This window comes from Thermobia domestica, chromosome 18 (genome assembly GCF_964235325.1).
Source record: "Thermobia domestica chromosome 18, izTheDome1.hap1.1, whole genome shotgun sequence".
Lineage (NCBI taxonomy): Eukaryota > Metazoa > Arthropoda > Insecta > Zygentoma > Lepismatidae > Thermobia > Thermobia domestica.
The window spans coordinates 2,743,763-2,763,879 of NC_137471.1; positions in this window are offsets into that span (position 1 = coordinate 2,743,763).

Consider the following 20,117-nt stretch of genomic DNA (forward strand, 5'->3'; position numbering starts at 1 on the left):
TTTCGTCTATCTAGTGATGTATCGTAGTATCTATCTAGAAATAAATATTTTAAATCTGCTCCTTCTCTTGGATCCGATCTTGATATAGAGGTAGACGCAAAGTAAATTTTGCATAATAGGAAAAGTTTATAGACTGTGCATAGTATGAAAATACTGGTGTTGACATCTAGCGACTTAAATCGGATTATTATAGTCTTGCCACGTTACTCAAACATTTCGTAAGTTGAAACAAATTTGATTGTCTCATTTTTATAAATGACATTTTTTGTATATTTATTTTATTTGTCCTAATAATGTTATGTAAATTTTCCTTTTTTTAAAAGATGCGGAAGTAATTCCAATTGGTCTGCTCAAGTGTTATTGTATTAAATTACAAGTCTGTTTTATGACAGAAAATATGATCCTTGATATGCCATCCTTCATAAAAAAAACTTAATGTTTTATAGGTTGCATTATATCCAATTAATATTTTCACAAAATACCATAAGGTACGTAAAATAAACGTTTCCGTCCACTATTTGAAATTTTTTTTTCGTGTTCACTGTTTAGAATTATTATAGGTATATTATAATTAATTATTAATATTAATATTATATAAGTAGATATATTGATATAATTAAAATTATTAAAGTTCATACATAAAAGTTGATTATTTGCAGGGTACGAATTACCGGGGGGAATGAGGGGGATTTCCCCCTCAATCACATTTTGTTCCCCCCCAAAGAAGTCAGCTGAAGTATCCCTACCGGGGATGCTCGCTTCCCCCCCCCCCCCAAACTACGCTTAGTATAACGTCAAATTTCACTGGATTTTGTCATTTCTTGTACGTTTAATCTTCTATCTGTATTTCGAAATTAGCGGTGTAAACTATTCAGTTTTGGTCATTTCTAATATCCCCACTATTTTTACTGTTGTTTAGTTCAACTATCTTATTATGACTATGGTTCTTACTTGCAACCGCATTTTCGTACCCTTCAGTTCGTCATCGTGAATTTGAATTTACTAATTGCTCTAATGGATTTATAAATGCTCTTAGTGGTTGGCCAAGAAGAAGTAAACAAATAGTTTCTTCCACCATACTTGGCGATGGTCGGACATATCATATTCATCCTCTACATTTGTATCGATTATTATCTTTCTTTAATTTTTGTTACATTTCATTTTCCAGTGTATTCTTTGTTAGCGCATGGTTCTCATTCCCTAGTAGTTTGCGTGTATGCAACTCGAAAGTTGCATTTAATAAGTGATAGCAAAGTAATCACCGCCTTTTATATTTTACGGAAATGAACTTTTGAAACCGTACTCAAAATCTGAGATAAAGGCATTCTCTTGTGGCTATATGTTAACGCACACGCTGGGAATGCACCTCTAGTTATAACACTAGTGGTTCGTGTTCTTGTTCGGGAAGGCCATTCTTACAACATGGTGGGGTTGGATTCCCGCTTGTCCCCTTTTGGGAAGACATTCTCATGACCTTCTGAGTTCGAATCTTGTTCGGTACGCCTTACTAATGGTGATTTTGGTGGTTAGAATTCGTATGAGGAACTGCACCAGATTACAACTTGAGATGAGTCCGAACCAAACTGGCATATGCGCGTACCCACCTTCAGTGACACGCCTACTTCGCATACACTCAAGTGTTATGATATTAACTACTGAATTCTTACCGTTCTGGTAGTGATCGATGCGAGAAACATGAATTACAACTGAAAACAAGAAATATACACGAAAATGGTTTTACTCAAGCACAAAATATTACATATTTCATATACATACTTACTTCTGTATTTTGTTAATATGATTATTATTGACACCTTTTGAAGTTTTGGATTTTAGATTTTTCTTTTTATCATTTTAACATAATGAATTTAAGCCCATGTATTTGCTAATAAAAGAATAAAAAAAAATAAAAAAAGGAATTTTAAAATTTTAACTCAAAAATATATTATATGACGACGAAGCCGGCTTATTGTATGATTAGAGAAATGATTATTTTTCACACGTTACTCACTGAGCACTAATTCACACAACATTTTGGTTTTCGAAATTTCACAAGAAAAAGGGGGTTTAGTGGACTCTTTTGGAGGGCAATCCCTTTTTAGATTCTTCTCCCCATTTTTGAATAGTTTCCGACTTCCTTGAATAACTCCAATTTCCATTATCCGGCTGGGTAGTCGACCATAAAGTTACTTGTGGTGCCACTGATTAACAATTAAAGAAGTAAATTTATCCCTTGTCTTACTTACGTTACTTTATCGCTAATACAAGTAAAATTCAATAATTGATTTGGTATTTGTTCTAGAACAGCAACATTTGTAAGGAACTGAGACGACGTGGCATTTCCAATCTTAGACACATTAAGTTGTTGCAAAGCGTTTTCGTTGAAATTTACTTTAATATACGTCAGTGACGAAATGACATAAGTTCCACACTTCACTCATACATATTTTAACACCATAATATAAATGATGACCAAATAAACGACGGATTTCTTTGCTGAGTCGTTCACATCTTTTCTTTTTAATGGCGTCCCTTCACACAATAGTTCTCGCGGCTTCTTTATCTAGCGTCGGTATACTTGCGCTTACGATGACAGAGAGAAATTTTAATAATATTTATACGAAATGTTTTTTATAAAGAATATGTATATCAAAAGGCGCTTTAAGGATTTGTCATTAGGGCAATATATGCAAAGTATTGAAAATAGTAAAAATGTTCTTCGATTACATCAGATTTTAAGGGACTATTTTTATATAAGGTCACGACCACATAACATTCCTTTGTGCGATGCACAAGAAGTTCAAGTCACCATCCACAGTACTGCCAACTCCTTGAAAAGGATAAAACTAACAAAGTTTGCGTCGACGTATAATCCATGGAGCCTTATTCCACTTCAGCCAAGAGAAACTGGGAAAATTAAAATGGAATGGGAGTGGGGGAGGACACACGCTCACATAGTGAGCAGACATGTTAGTGAAGGTGAGTAAGCGCATAATTGAAGATTTGTTTCAGCGTTTGGTAATACGACTAGTTCTCCGTGTCATTGTCTGTGTCTGTAGAAGCACTTCAACTGGAGCGGGCTTTTTAAAGTTGATCCTTCATTTTTCAATTTTTCTTTTCGCTGTACAGTTTGCTGTCCACGCCAATAATGTTGTCTGGCGTGGACAGCAAACTGTATATAATGTTCACTATATATAATGTTCACTGTATATAATGTTCAAACTTCAATATAATGTTTATACTTCATTTGATAACGTAGCACATAGTGAATAAACTTCGCTGTAACCTAACAGTAAAGTGTTGACTTCCTGAGCTCCGTCACGGAATCGATATTTGAAAACACAATCGTGGAGAGCGCAGCATTATCGAGGAGTAGAAGCGCAAGCTCGAAATTTGAATTGAGAGTTTTTAAATATTTGGCCTTCGATTTGACTTTGATGCCGGAAATTGGGACCAGGAACAATCCATTTCTCGTATGATAGGTTAATGCTGTAACGTTCCTCTTTGAGCGTTACATTTTCTCAAAGAGATTATTTGTAGTGCGTAGATTTTTTTTTAAAAAATGTAAGTCCCCTTTAACTGATACTTTTAGTGGTTTTCATAATACTGAAGTAGGTTGTTTTTTGTAAGGCTCTGTGTAATAACACGAAATAGAAGATTAGTTGAAAAATTAACATATGCTTGTGATCATGACCATCGCTCGGGCCGAATTATTAAGTAAATAAACCTTAGAGAGCTAGCCCCTTCTGCACAAGAGTGAGTACAACATTTAAACACGTTCAGAAATGCTAGGTGTGGTGTGTACATGTCAAACAATATACACGCACATACTGTGGTGCTATTCGACCGGTTCGCTAGAACCGGTTGTTAAAATATTTCGTTCGCAGAACCGTTTGTTAAAATATTTCTAGTTCGAAGAACCGTTTGTTATACCCAATCATAAACACACACACACACAGTATATATATAATTATAAATACACGTGACCTAGCCAAAAGTGAAAGAAAGAAACCGAACATACTTGTGAAAACACCTCTGTTCTTTGGCAGTTAGAAATTTGAACATTGAATTCCAGGATACTGGGATCTGTAAGTGTAACGAATGTGATACTTATCTAATGCCTATTACGTGTGTTACCTACCTGTTTTTAAATGACTCCGATATCTTCATTAGTTCGGAGATATGCGCCTTGGAAACAATGTATACGAAATAGGGTAGTCTTTTCATCGATATCTCGAACGATTGCTTGAATAGCACCACTGCTTACATAGTTATTGTCGGTACATTTGTTGAATTAATAAATTTCTTATTTATTACAGATGTCATATTTATGTATGTTTGTGTGGGGAAGGGGTAAGGCGTTATTGTCTCATTTTGAATTATTGCACCTTCAGATTTTACGTCCTGAATACATAGTTATTGTCGGTACATTTGTTGAATTAATAAATTTCTTATTTATTACAGATGTCATATTTATGTATGTTTGTGTGGGGAAGGGGTAAGGCGTTATTGTCTCATTTTGAATTATTGCACCTTCAGATTTTACGTCCTGAATACATAGTTATTGTCGGTACATTTGTTGAATTAATAAATTTCTTATTTATTACAGATGTCATATTTATGTATGTTTGTGTGGGGGAGGGGTAAGGCGTTATTGTCTCATTTTGAATTATTGCACCTTCAGATTTTACGTCCTGAATACATAGTTATTGTCGGTACATTTGTTGAATTAATAAATTTCTTATTTATTACAGATGTCATATTTATGTATGTTTGTGTGGGGAAGGGGTAAGGCGTTATTGTCTCATTTTGAATTATTGCACCTTCAGATTTTACGTCCTGAATACATAGTTATTGTCGGTACATTTGTTGAATTAATAAATTTCTTATTTATTACAGATGTCATATTTATGTATGTTTGTGTGGGGGAGGGGTAAGGCGTTATTGTCTCATTTTGAATTATTGCACCTTCAGATTTTACGTCCCGTTGGACTAATGTTATCCTCCCCCAATATAGATTATCTAATTCGCACACTGATTATTTGTTTTCACGTTATAATTTCTAAATTAATAATAACTTAAAATTCATAAGTTCATAATTCTTGTTTTAGCGTTTTGAAATTTGATCTCTCGTTTTCCACGAACACCTTCTTTCTTGATAATAAGTTTTCTTGTCTTTTAGTTGTGTTAGGTAATTATTGATAATATTTTGATTAATTTTGTCAAAATTGATTTTAATGAGACTATTTATGTTAAAATTGGATTAGAAAACCCATAAAAAATACTTGAAAAACGTATAAACTCGGTCTTCACGTCATTTTGTTATCTCGAATATTTGAGATAAACTTAGTGTCATAGAAAAATAAAGTATAGATAGGTTTAAAAAGCAACTTTAACAACTAGATGCTGCTAATATCAATAGAGAACGCAAGTAATTCCAGCTGTTTTCCCATTATATTCCCCGATAGACGTACGTAGTACATAATACACACTAAGTAAGCATATACAATATTTTTCTGTACAGACCCATTGTTCCTGAGTTATTATTAATCAAAGTTACGGTTTTAATTTAGCCAAATTTTCGAAGAAAAAAGTACTAATTGCCTACCTAGAAGAAGAATTAGGGAAAATATATCAAGGAACAAATCTATCAAACGTTAAGTAAAATAATATATCCGTTACTTTTAATAGAGATTTGTTATAATCAAAATGGATATTGTTTCTTGCAATTAGACAATTAATTTTACAGTAATGTTTTAAAATAATTCTTCTAAAGAAAATTGAGTTCAAGAAATTGAAGAGACTTCAGTCACGTTGCATGTTTCACACAGACAAAATTGAATCACTAATCTGATGATTCAACCACAATTATCTTCTGTACCATTGTTTATTTCTGTTTGTACAACAAATTTTATTTGTAAAGCGATTTTATTTTGTTAAGTCAAATTCCAAAAGCAAACATTTACCCTACTTTTTAAAAATTATAGTTCTATAATACGTACATTTGCCCATTGTATTTAAAACTACCTGAAACCAGATTGTGTTAAACGATCTTTCTCTATTTTCACATGATCTGAAAACAATGATAAAAACAGTTAAAATATATTGTGCCATGTTATATTGACAATATTAATGTCGTTATCCCCGGTTATCTAATAGGCTATTTCACGTTTGTAACTGTTACCAGGTACAAATGAAACAGATTTTAAGATTAGGTTTATTAAAAATATATATATATTTCAGTTCAGAACAATCGATGTTCTTTGCCAAATCAATATATTTTTTGGTGTTTTTCGAGTTTTTTTCTTTAAATGATTAAGGATCAGTTGTTTATAAAGCTCTCAAAAACACTTTTTGTTCTTCCCTTAAGTAATTGTATGATACATGTGTGATGATAAGACATGCTCTTAATTTTATTAATGTTATCATTGTTAATATTTAGAAAGCAGAAAGTTTGAAAAAAGTTATCTGATTTTTGTCCATGGTTCAAAGAGATTAAAATAAATAGCAATTTACATTTAGGTATTATTTGATATTGAAGCAGTGTTGCCAAGTTTTGTTTCTCCAAAACATTACATCAGTATTTATCACACAGAGTTTTTTTTTTCTTTTACTGTGTGAGATCTGGACAGTGACGACGCTACACTTAACTTCTTGGGAGACTGAAGGAGCAGAGAAATTTTTGAGGAACAGCTTTTTCATACGTAAAGTAATAGTTTAATATTAATTAACCTACTTTACAACACAACATGCCTAAGAGAAGGGAGCAGACCATGTCACCGAAAGGGATGGGCGCTCCCATCTAGCATCGTCACTGGATCTGGGTTCTGTTCACAATGGGAATCAGCGCCGTTAAAGTAAATCCATCGTCTGCCACGACTCCCGTTCTGATTATTTGAATTCAAAAGATACCAAATAAAATTTCAGTGCTGGACATGGACCGGTTAAAATATAAAGCCCTAACGTTAGTTGACGCAGAGTATGTTATTAAAATATTGTGAGGAAAGATCTTGTAATACGTTGAAAACCTTAATCACTTCTGTCGATTATCATTTTCAAACTACCGTTACCAAAAGGAAATCCGATAATTGTTCTCGAATCTCACTTTATTTCGTTGCTATGTGCAGCATTTCTCGAGGTTCTTCCGTCTCCTCGAACTTTCTTCATTCCACCATTTCGATCATTATCATCATCACCGTCTCCCTTAGTCAAAGAGCACTATCGTGAGACGTTAAATTTTATTTTAAAAAATCGTTGCTAAGTTCTGAATTACTCTCTTTTACACAACTAACACTAACGTGAATTAGTGCATCCATTAACAACGCTCCTCTGCTCGTGCTAATGGTTAAAGTGTCCCACACCTGTTTGGATAAATGTCAAACTACACATTTTATGCTAATTTGATGACACGGAATCCAATATACTTATTGAGAACATATCCGTTTACAGGGTCACGAGAAAATGACCTGAAAGTTTAGATATTTGAACGAAAGCAAATCTTCCTGTGTGAAGTAATAGACTAAAAACTGAAGACGACGCAAATAGCGACTCAGCTCTTTCAATTACTAATACGTTTCTAAAATGTAGTATACGGGTCGTGAAAAGTTTAGTGCACACGATCAATATTCTAGAGCTTTCTTTGTTTTTAATTGTTCAATCCATTGTTTTCCACCACACTTAGTCACAGCGTAAGGATAAAAACCGTTTGATAAATCTAAAATAGGATATAGAAGAATGAAGGGATGAGCTTATATATAGTATGGTCACAGATAATATCTGCACAATTTGAACAATGATATTTGGTTGATAAAGTTCTTCACAGATCGACATTATACAATGGCAACAATCTTAATGAATGAATGAATGAACGAACAGAAAGAGCAGCCAAGAGTTGGTCTATAATAAACTTAATCTGGAAAGACATAAACGTCGGACATAAAACGCAATTGAACATGAAACCATTATCGTTAAGTCATAAAAAGAATGTACACTCATGCCCAAAATGATTGTCGCATATCTATAACTGTCTTCTTGCAAGAATATAATTTCATAATGATTTTGTAGTGTACTTTTTATACTGGTACTATGTGTATAATCGGGAAATGCATATTTGTGGTAGATTTCATAGGAAAAGAATTATAAATAGGAAAATTAGAATGAGTAAAACAAAATGTTGGTAAATGGACAAGAAAGTTTTATTTTTGTTTTATTGTTCTTATTCACTGCTCTTTTAACATGAAATTTGTCACACATATGTCTTTGCCGATTATACACATACTAACATTATAAGAAATACCGGACGAATTCGTTATCAAATTATATTCCTATAACAACATATTTTATAGACATGCGACAATAATTTTGGACATGAGTGTACACCAAATACTTTCGATCTAATAAAAAAAAAAAAAAAAACGTGTAAACGAAGTCAAAATCACCAAGTGGGAGAAGTGCGAAATGTACAGTCAATCATAAAATTTTATTTAAATATATGTTATGAATAATTTATGCGCCATATGTAGGAAGCTATAATCTGTAGAAAGTTCCTAAAGAATTATTCTGCAAAGCAAGATTATGCCCAGTGATATTAATATGTTCCTTAATAAATTAATATATATTTGTGGATCAGTTCTCGTACTTAACTGGGAAATGAAATTTACAAGACATTAAATGCTATTAGGACAATGGAAAGAAATTAAGGTAAAACCGAAATTACGAAGGAAAAGCAGGATTGTATTCTACACAGTTATTCACTGAAATGTATCTACAAGTTTTTTTTATTTATTTATTTTATTTATTTATTTTAAAGAGGCCGCATGCATTTTCTGAAATTTCTGATTCGTCCCCAATTTCTAAGCACAAGCGCATTGTCAATTCAATTTCAGACAATTCACATGGAAAGATATCTTTGGCCTTTCGTCTTCAAAGAAGAGATCGTTAAAAGAGAGATCTACGGGAATATATAAATGAACATGATGCTGTGTGGATACTCTTGTTTAATAATTTTCCACACATTTCAACTTATTTTTCATAATGTTTTAAAAGCAACGTTGAAAATAAAGGATTTAAAAAGTTACTATTCTTGTGTCAAAATTTAATGGGTCCAAATGAAAGGATATCTAGGATCAAGGATGTTATAAATAGAGGATCTGCCCATATGTATCTTCATCCTATTAAATTGATGAAGCAAAAAAAAAAAAAAAAAAACGAGCATCGGCACGTCTGATTGGCTACTCTCGTTTCTGCCATCGTCTGATTGGCTACTTTCGTTTCCGCCATGATTGTTGGCTCAAAACATTGTGATCCTATTGGACGGAGCGAGCAGAGTACGGGTGGCGAAACTGTGGCGTATGGCTTCAAGATTTGGTTGTAAGGGCAGATCCTCTATTTTATAAGATCCTTGTCTAGGATAGATGTTTTTGGAATGTTGGAGACAGTATATAAGGATAGACTTTAAAATATATGTGATAAAGAAAATTTATAAATGTATAAACTTGTTCAAGGATATAACTGTGAGTAAAGGTATTTATAAAGAAACAACATTGTAACTGAACTTAGAGCCTGTTGTATTGAATAAATAAAATAAAATAAAAAGTTTATACGGTGTAATTTTAATCAGATGGAAGTGTATCCATATTGTGGCATTTCAGAATATGATAATCCTATATATACCATGAAGTAACAAATTTGAAACGTACAAACCGCAGTGGCGTACACAGGACTTCATCAAGGGATGTTTAAACACCCAATTTCATATTGTTGAGCACTTGCATCTGTATTATTATGCATGTACGTTACCTTCATATTACCAGTTTTACCTAGTGATCATCGTCATTCGTTTTCTTATTCGTTTAATGTTGAAAGGAATCAAACGAAAAATAAAGTTTACAATACCAATTACACAGGAATGAACGAATCAAAATATTAAACTCAACTAAGAAGATTATCATGATGTGGAATTCAGACTATACCCAATAATAGGCCTATTTTGCTGCTCCAACTGTATATTACTATTTTGAAAGAAAATAACTATTTACGATCAGTATACTGTGTAAAACTGTTAAGGCGAGTGCAAATATATATATATATATCTTTCATCAATAGATGACCACGTTTCTAATATCTTTTCAATGTATTTCTAACAAATTAACAATAATTTATTCAAATTCAAGAAATGGACTTTGAAACTTCGTCCAAAGGCACAGGGAATCGATAACCAGATTCACGTTCATTTTTTATTGAGAAAGTATTTGATTGGAAATATGATATTGCAGTGTTAAAAAATGTATCTTAACTGTGAATGGAACATAATTAAAAGTATACGGATTATTCTCTGAAATTTGATTCGATCTGTCTTTGAGTAAAATTTGAACATCAAACTTCGATGCAGAATTATTATGAATAAACCGTTCCGTCAAAAAAAAAAAAAAAAAAAGTGCAATTCTTGAATTTACTGTAATACCGAAGTTCGAACAGCTATACTTATTTGATCCTTACTTTTGTAATTGTTCTTATTTAAGCTTTCGTCATTCCCCATTTCCATCCTTCTTGAGCCCGAATACCGATTTCTCTGTAAATTGGGGGGGGGGGGAATTAAGATGTAAAAGGTATATATATATGAGGATGTTAAGACAAATTGCATTCAAATTTGCCAAATATTGTATATTCATACAAACACCGTGCTCGTGGGTTTTCTCGTGGTTCTCCCGTTTCCTCCCACTTTCTTCATTCCACCATTTCACTCATCTTTCATCATCACCGTCTCCTTTAGCCTAACCGGCATAACCGTGGGACGTAAAACTCAAAGATTTCATTTCATTTTTTGTATATTCATAAATACAATAGGGAGGTCCACATGAGCTTTTGGGGAGCCCGGGCTCCCTGGTCCCCCCAGGATCGGCGCCCTTGCCGAATACTCGCCTCAGGATTCTATTCTCAAATACTTTCAGATTGCACTCTTTCCTCAACCATGTTTTATACTTATTTATTGCATTTTGTATATTTTATGTTGCATTGTTTCAATGTAACATTGACTGAAATCTGTATCTGAAACATTTGTAAATAAATAAAAATAAATCATTTTAATTAACAGTGTAATAGCAGCAGGGAGGAAAAAACATCCATATAATCAATATTACGTGTATTTATTTCGCTTTAAAAACATGCATACTCTCATAGATGAATTCACTATCACAAACCCCACGTGGTTGACTGGAATCGAACTAGGGGCCTCATACACCAGAGATGAGTGAAGTATCTACCTGTGTAATGATACCATACCAACATCATTCTTGTGTACGTGGAATAATGTGATTTATTACAAGTAATTTTCCATATAAGCTAGTGCAAGTACCGAGCTGGACCAGCCATGTATTTAAACACCTAGTGGTGTTGTGTTTCGTGATTGGTACTAGTGATGACGTCATACGTCTTCGCTTTTTTATCTTGTAGTTCCGTATTGTTGGCATTGAGTTCAGTGTTGCCATCTTAAGGGATAAATCCCATGTTTACATATTTTTCATTCGTTGCCAATCTGATGCAATTGATAGTTTTTTATTATTTTGGAATTTATTATTTGTTTATTTATGTCCTACACATGCAAGGTTACTAATTTTCATGCATTTAGAAAAAGGGCATCTAATTTCGAGTATTGTTATTTGTAGCAAAACCTGAGATCCGAATCACACAAGTTCCCACGAGGAAGCTCTGAAAAAAGATTTACATAAACTTGCGATTTATCCCTTAAGATGGCAACACTGATCTCATGCGAACAATGCGAAACTGCAAGATAAAACAAGCGAAGACGTATGACGTCATCAACAGTACCAACCACAAAACACAACAAGACCACTAGTCGTCTAAATATGTGACTGATTCTGTTCGGCACTTGCACTAGCTTGTTTGGAAAAATGAAATGAAATTAAATATTTCAGTTTAAAGTCCCACAATTACGCTAGGCTAAGGGAGACGGATGATTAAGACAAGAGAATAATGCTGGAGGAATTGGTGGAATGAAAAAGTGGAGGAAATGGGAATACTCTGAGAAAACCCACAGACATGATATTGTCCACCCATAGGCGTCTCTGGCGAGGGGGACGAGGGGGTCGCGTCCCCCCAATATTTTGAAGTACAAAATATTCAATATTTCATTCTAATTTAATTTATTTACTAACGACAGAATAACAAATAAATAATAATAATAATAATCATATTTATTTGGAATACATTATTCAGGCTGTGGAACGATTATAGAAATATCAGAGTTCTTGATATACCTTAGGGGATCCGTGAAGGTAAGAGAAAGGCAACAAATGGAATCGAAGATAATAAATAGGTTGGGCTAGGTAGCACCATTTTAATCACTTTCTTCGATGTCCCCCCCAAATTTTACATACCAGAGACGCCAGTGTGTCCACCACAAACTTACTTGATCGGGGATCGAAACAGGGACTCTGTGCCTGAGGTAAGCACTGTACTACTAAGCCACCGTACCCTCCTGTGCCGGATTCAAACCTATGTTAATAAATGAAATTACGTCAGATTTTTCAATTTTACATTCCGTACATTATAGGAGATGCATTACTACTGAAAGTGAATGATAACGAAAGAATTTGTGGAATGAAAATGTGGAAGGAAACGGGAGAACCCGAGGAAGCCACGAACACGGTGTTGTCCACCACAAACTTACTTGGCCAGGAATTGAATCAGGGATCTCACGCGCCAGAGGTAAGCACTCTACTAGAGCCACCGAGCACTGGCTTATTTTTGGAGATTACTTGTAACATATCACCTTGTTCCACGTACACAAGAAATGTGTTGATATGGCACCATTACACAGATAGACACTTCACTCATCTCTGGTGCATGGGGTCCATGGTTCGATTCCAGCTCGCGCCAAGTGAACTTTGTGGGATGAATTTTGCGTGCGTAAGTGGATTTTATCGAGATTCTCCCGTTTCCTCCCACTTTCATGATTCCAGCTTTTTCTTCATTTTCACCATCACCTCCTCCTTTAGTCTCAATGGGACGTTAACCTAAATAATACTACTTTTATTGTTAATAGTAATAATCCTAACAAGTGAAAACCATATTATTTGTAAATAGACACGACCATTGCTGAATCGTGTGTGGTTTAGTTCAAAGGAATCGTTAAGGACAAGAGTCATAAAAACTCCGGGTAGAGTATTGTTCTATATGGATCAGAAACATGGACATTACGCAAAAATGATGAAAAACGACTCGAAAGCTTTCGAAATATGGGTGTGGAGAAGAATGAAGAATGAGTTGGGGCGAGCGGAAAACGAATGAGAGGGTGTCAGAAGTAGGGGGATAAAAGAACAATTTTAGAAATTATTAAGAAGAGGAAGAGAAATTGGTTGGAACATTGCCTAAGAAGGAACTGTATCATGAGGAATATGTTAGAGCAGTGGTCCTCAGATTTGTTGTTACCGCGATCCACATTAAATAATAAAAAGTATCTTGTGGACCACTTACTTTTATTCAAATACACATTGATATTCTACGTAATGGTGATGTGTTTCAAAGCAATTAAATTTTGTAAATAATATCTCTAATTCCAGTTCGTTCAATAACAGTTCGTACGAGTGATTAACATGGAATTTATTGGAGATGATGTGAACATCCCGAGCGACAAAGGTTACAAAAGTAGAGCTCGATGCTTAAATTTTAATAAATCAAAATTTAGTTCGTTTCTCTTGAGTCTGTCGTAACTAGCTCACTTTCAAACTAAATTGTAATGTAAATTTATGAATATAGTGGCCCTGTCGGCACGAGAATATTAGTCGGTGACTATCGAGCAAGTGTAATGTAAATTTCGTTCTCAATATCATATGAAATTATAAACATGTGTAAGAAGGATGAAAGTAGCTCGGTGGTAGAGCGTTCACCTCTGGTGCTTGGGGTTCCGAGTCTGATCCCAGTCCCCACCAAGTGAACTTTGTGATGGACAAACACCATGTGCGTGGGTTTTCTCGGGGTTCTCCCGTTTCCTCCCACTTTCTTCATTCCACCATTTCATTCATTACTCATCATCACCGTCTCCTTTAGCTTAATCGGCATAACCGTGAGACGTAAAACTCAAAGATTTCATTTTTTCCTTCGTGCCTAAGCTGTTAGAGTACGCGCCTTTGGCGTGGGAGACCCGGTTTCGATTCTCGGCGGGAGCTCATGTGGTTCGGATCCACGCTAATCAGTAGGTCCCGTCTCATATAGCCTCGCTGCTGAAAGGGAGATTGATTCCAAATTAACATCAACATATTTATAGAAGAAAAAGGAAGCGTCCCCTTGGCCTACCTAATTTCCCGGGCTACTTATTTCCCCCTCTTGATTTTCTTTATTTCAAATATTTACCTTTATAACTAAACGATGTAACTATTTCTTTGCTATAATAACTAAAATCCTGTTATGCTGATATTCATGCAAGTTGGTGTGGAATACCAGTTCCACTTATCAGCTCCTCTTTGTTTTGGTGTCACTGACAACGGCCGACTTGAATCACAACTGACAACGGTCGAAAGTATGATCTATAGGAGAAACGAAAGAAAGTAACAACTATGAGAAAGAAACAGAAGAGCAGAATAGACAGAAGGAAGAAAAAAAAGAATTCAGTTCTTACATGGAATGAAATTTGACCAACACAGTATTATTTCTGAACAAAGAACATAAGAAAATGGAAAGTCAATGAAATTCTTAGAAATGGTTAGATGGATTATTGCTGTAAGTGGAATGCGAAAAAAATAACAAATTTATATGGGGAGGGGGCTCGAGAGTTTGAACCCGATAGCCCCCTAAATACGCCATTGTGTATATATATCTAAAGTTTTATTCTGTGAAGTTTGACGAGCTCTCAAAGTGCACATGAATTTAAAACATAGTTTGAATTGTGCAATATAATGCTGTCCTTCAAACATTGAATGGTTTCTAGAATTTCTAAAATTTGAGAAAAGAAGGAAAAATGAAAAGGAGCACTTGAATCTAAGGTGTACTGCTCTAATTTTAGTGCATTACGATCGCAAAATAGTAATATTTAATAATAGTCATCCAGTGTCCAATTTACTTTTGAATTCTAGCTAAAACCTGTAGCTCATATACATAGAAATGGCAATTAACCATAGGCCTAATACCATTTCCACTTATAACGATTAGTTGTTAGAAACAGATAACAAGCAATAAAATTGACATATCTGCAAGTCACTTTGTTTAAATATGTTTTCTGAGAACGAGAAACCATGCGCAGAATATTCTAAATATAGGTTCCCATTGTATTTTCTTTTATTTAAAAAATACACATACAATAAGGGTTTTATTTGCTCATACGTAGAGGTAAAGTATTTTTATGTTAGAAATGAAGAAAATGCATTGTAACTGATGATCGATTATTTATGCAGCTGTCCAACAATTCAAACAACTTCCACACAAATTCTTTAACGTCGCAGAGAATAAGTTCCAATGGATTTTACAGAGTAGCAAGTACACTGTCTGTTTGTCATATTTCATTTTCATTTTTTAAAAAAGAAAGTTTAGTTTTTTTTAAAAAAAAAAATCCTCATATATATCGTGTCTATGTATCCATCCGTTCGGGAAAAAAATCTCAAAAACTACTTTGACGAATCTCCATAATTTCGGCCAGGATTAGGAATCAGCTTTGTTAATGGACGTAATACTGACACCGGAAGTGGTAGAAATCAACCATATCCGGTTTCTACTTTGATCATTATAGAACAAAAATGATAATAGATAGCTAGAGCATAGGCGCCAACTACGTGGGTGCTCTGGGTCCCAGGCCCGTATCCAGGAAGGTCTAGGGGGCCGGACCCCCCCGTAAATTTTTGCGGGCCTCCTAAAATTTTGACGGTAGGCTTGCAAATGAACTATAATATGGTGATGAACTATAATATTTTTGGATCGGGCCCCCCTAACTTCAGCCGGGCCCCCCTACATTTTTGGGCTTGCTACCGGTCTGCTGGGTCCCTATCATCCATTGGTGTTATGTAACGAATTCTGAGCACCAATTGAATGTAATAATAATAATAATAATTACATTTTCATGTGGTGAATAATAAAAAGAAATTATAGTGCATGTGATCACAGATGAAATTTTAGACAGGGACAGGGGTAAAAGTGAATTTGAAAAGGTAGGGGAACGCATGATGTCACACTATCCCCCGTTCCTATCTTTGCCCATTGTAATTTTTTTTGAAAGTGGGGGGACGCCATGTATATTTTCTGTAAGTAGGGTGACGGCGTACCCCCGCGTTCCCCTCACTTTTACCCCTGGATGAGGACGCATATGTGTTGGTATAATCATTTACCAATACCTATTTTAGACTCTTCAGGTTTTCGGCACATCAAGGATCGAGCAATGTAATATTATAATGATAATAATAATTTTGTATAATTATTTCTTTAAAGAGTTTGGTGTTTGATGTTGTTAACTTATGTTTTAAAAACATAAAATACTTTATGTGATTTACAAGTCAGTTGAATCATTTTCTATTTTCACTCAAATTGTCCTAAAATGTTCTAAAGGTTTGATTGTAATCATTATTATTTTAATAATTTTCTATCACCTTATTTTGGCCAATATTGCTAAACACGTTTGAAATTCACAAACAAAATCATAATGTTTAGGAATGTTGTTCAATACGAGGGTCACTACGAAAGTTTTGAGATGTGAAATAACTTACATACTTAAAATCAATTTAACACTTACACTTTCTCAAACTATTAACCATTACACTGTACACACTTTTGCATCCTCGAAAACCACTTTTGGAAGCAGTGTTGCCAGTCTTTTTCTTCAAGTGTTGAAAGCTCATTCTCGTAAACCATTACAGCTTCTTCAGGGCTGCAAAATCTCTTCCCACGCATGCGATCTTTGATCCTGGGGATCAGAAAAAAATCACACGGGGCCAGATCAGAGCTATACGGCGGATGAGTCACAAGTTTGACCTCCGTAGATTCTAAAAACCGAATTGTGATGTTGGTCGTGTGTGCGGACGCGTTGTCATGATGAAGCAGGATCCCACGCAATCCAGTGCTTGGACGCCGTTAACGAAGCTTCTGGAACACTTTTGTTAGGCAAACAGTGGTGTTCCACTGAGCAGTAACAGTCCTTTGTTCTTCAAGTGGAACAGTTGCAACATGGCCAGATTTGGAGAAGAAAGTTGCGATCATTTTCTTCCCCACACTTCACGGTCGCTTCACTTTCGTGGGTGAATTTTCGTCTGGAAAGATCCAAACTGTAGACTGACGTTTATTTTAAGGGTCAAATTGATAGATCCTTCACCAGTAACAATGTCAGAGACGCGTCGAGAATTGCCTCCATCAAATCTTGCAAGCATTTCTTCACACCATTCCACACGCATACGCTTCTGCTGTTCAGTCAAAGTGTGAGGCACCCAACGAGATGAAACCTTTCTGAGCCGAAGATGATCATGGAGAATTTTTGTTACTGCTGGCGATCCAATGTTCACTGGAGATTCAATGTCCTTGAAAGTTGTTCGAGTATTTTCTCGAATCATTTGTTCCACAGCGGCAGTTTTCACCTGACAGCTGTTGCCGGACATCCAGCTCTCTCTTCATCTTTAAGGGATGTCTGGCCTCTTCTGAATTCACCAAACCACAGAAAAATTGTAGCACGGGAAGGAGAATGTTACCCAAATGCCCCCTGAAAACGGTCAAGGCTTTGTGTCTCGTTCGAACCAGTTTTGAAATCGTTAAGAATCATTGCCCGGAAATGTTCCCTTTCGAGCTCCATTCTAGACAGCCGAATAATGCTCACATTAACAAACAAGTGAAGGCGATACGGCCACGCCGATGAGCGAGGCGAGTTGAAATTTGCTTCGCTTCTTCGCTCTGGATACACACCGAACGCAATTGTTGGAATTCAAATACTGTGCCACAACAATGCGTATCTCAATACTTTCGTAGTGACCCTCGTATAAAGGTTAGGAAACCGTGTTTTTGTAAAAAGCCTTTTCAAGTTAGAAATAATTGCACGGTATCTTTTATTTCAGCAGCTTTTGTTAGTCTTTCTCGCCTCTCACCAAGAATTTGGGAACCACTGCTCTATTGGATCTACTACTACTACTACTACTACTACTACTACTACTACTACTACTACTACTAGTACTAATAATAATAATAATAATAATAATAATAATAATAATAATAATATTAAGTGAATATTTTACGTTAGTGCTGACGCCTGAGCACCCATTCAGAAACTTAAAAGTCGGCGCCTATGAGCGAGAAGCAGTTGGTTGAAATCGATTAAGTATTTCAAGAATATATTTCATCTCCATCTTTAACTCTGTACTAAAGCCAGAAGTGATAGAAAACCATACAACTTCCGGTTTGAATACTGATCTATGATATATATAGCAAAAATGATAAGGGCTTAACCCGATATTCAAACCGGAAATTACAGAAATCAGCCACTTCCAGTTTTAATGTTAATCGTTACAGATTAAAAATAGGTATATATAGCGGAAAGCGATTCTCTGCGTCTCAACAATACATTTAACCTCTCTACTAAACCCGGAAGAGGTCATTTCAGTACTAATTGAGAAGATACTACGCCATACAAACCAAACTATTTCTCGTGGTGTACACGCGACACTTCTACTTGTTTATGTTAGAAACAGCAGCTTCTAATAGAATAAATATTCTACATGGGTTTCTTTCCAAACTTTGACATGGAGAATTTATTTGGTTGTCTTTTTTAAATTCACACATGACGTGCCGTGCCCCGACAATCTGTCTTGACGAGAAACAAGTCCGGTCGTGGCTCGTCACCCGTGATCCTTCGGCTTTCTTCGGAGCACACGAAGCGACACGAAGTGTTCCAGAACCAAGACAAATGGTGTAGATAGCAGCAGCGGCACGGCATGATATTTGTGAATGGTCGCGGCCGTGGCCCGGACGAAGCATGGCAGGGGAACGGCATGAATAAGGCACTCTATGTGTGAATCATCCTATATACTTTAATGGGCCCTATATACCGAAAATGGGGTTTTCAGAAGTCTGTTCGTCCCTACATAAAATACGTACAATATGTATACGCCTAGAGACCATATCTTTCAACGTATTGAGATCAAATTTTAAAATTAAGGTTTTCATAAGAATTTCCAAGGGAGTTTTTCGAATTCTCTTCCTTATATCCAAAAATAAAGGCAATTTATTGAAAGATGGTAACAAAAAGTTTCAATTTCTCGAAAACTGTTCAAAAAATTCGGTTCATATAACAACGCTATAATACGATATGGGCTATAAGCTTTTTTTTTTTTTTTTTTTAAAGAAGAATAAGTTCAGAAGGGGTAGTTTAATTTTGTGGGCTGGTTTTTCCTGGACAATATTCTCGAAAAGGACAACCCTACAATATGTTAGAGGTCACGGTGGTTCAGTGGTAGAATGCTTATCTTCGGTGCGTAGGATCCTTGGTTCGATTCCCAGACAATTAATTTTGTGGTGGACATCTGGTACTCCCGTTTCCTCCCATTTTTCATTCCACCAATTCTTCCGTTATCATCACTTGCTTTAATCATTGTCTCCCTCAATCTAACAAGCATAAACGTGGAACGTTGTATTCACAGATTTAATTTCAGCTCCTGTAAACCAAGGTGACCAGAATTTTCACTTGCGAAAACGGGACGCATACGAATCGGCTACGGGGGGTGGGTGGGGTGTATCTGACTTCCAGATTGCATTTTGGGACTCAGCAGTGTTCTCAATTTACAAAATACACAACTAAGAGTCATAACACACCGTTTCTAACTTTACATGTACCGCACAACAAATAATGGTTCCCGATTGCAAGTTCTACCCAACAATTGTTTTAACTAGTTGAACACTCAGAATTCCCACTCAATTCCTACTTGGACCACGAACACTCAATTTACATATGAACATTCAGAAGTTCTAGACACGGCTGAACCTTGGCAACGATTGTTGGTACGGAAGAGAGTAGAATTTGCATTGACGATTTATATTTTGAATAATAATTACGGGACACCTAGGTCATTTTTACTTTAAAACGGGACATTTAGGCGTCCCGTCCCAGAATCAGAAAAAAACGGGACAATAGTTGGAAAAAA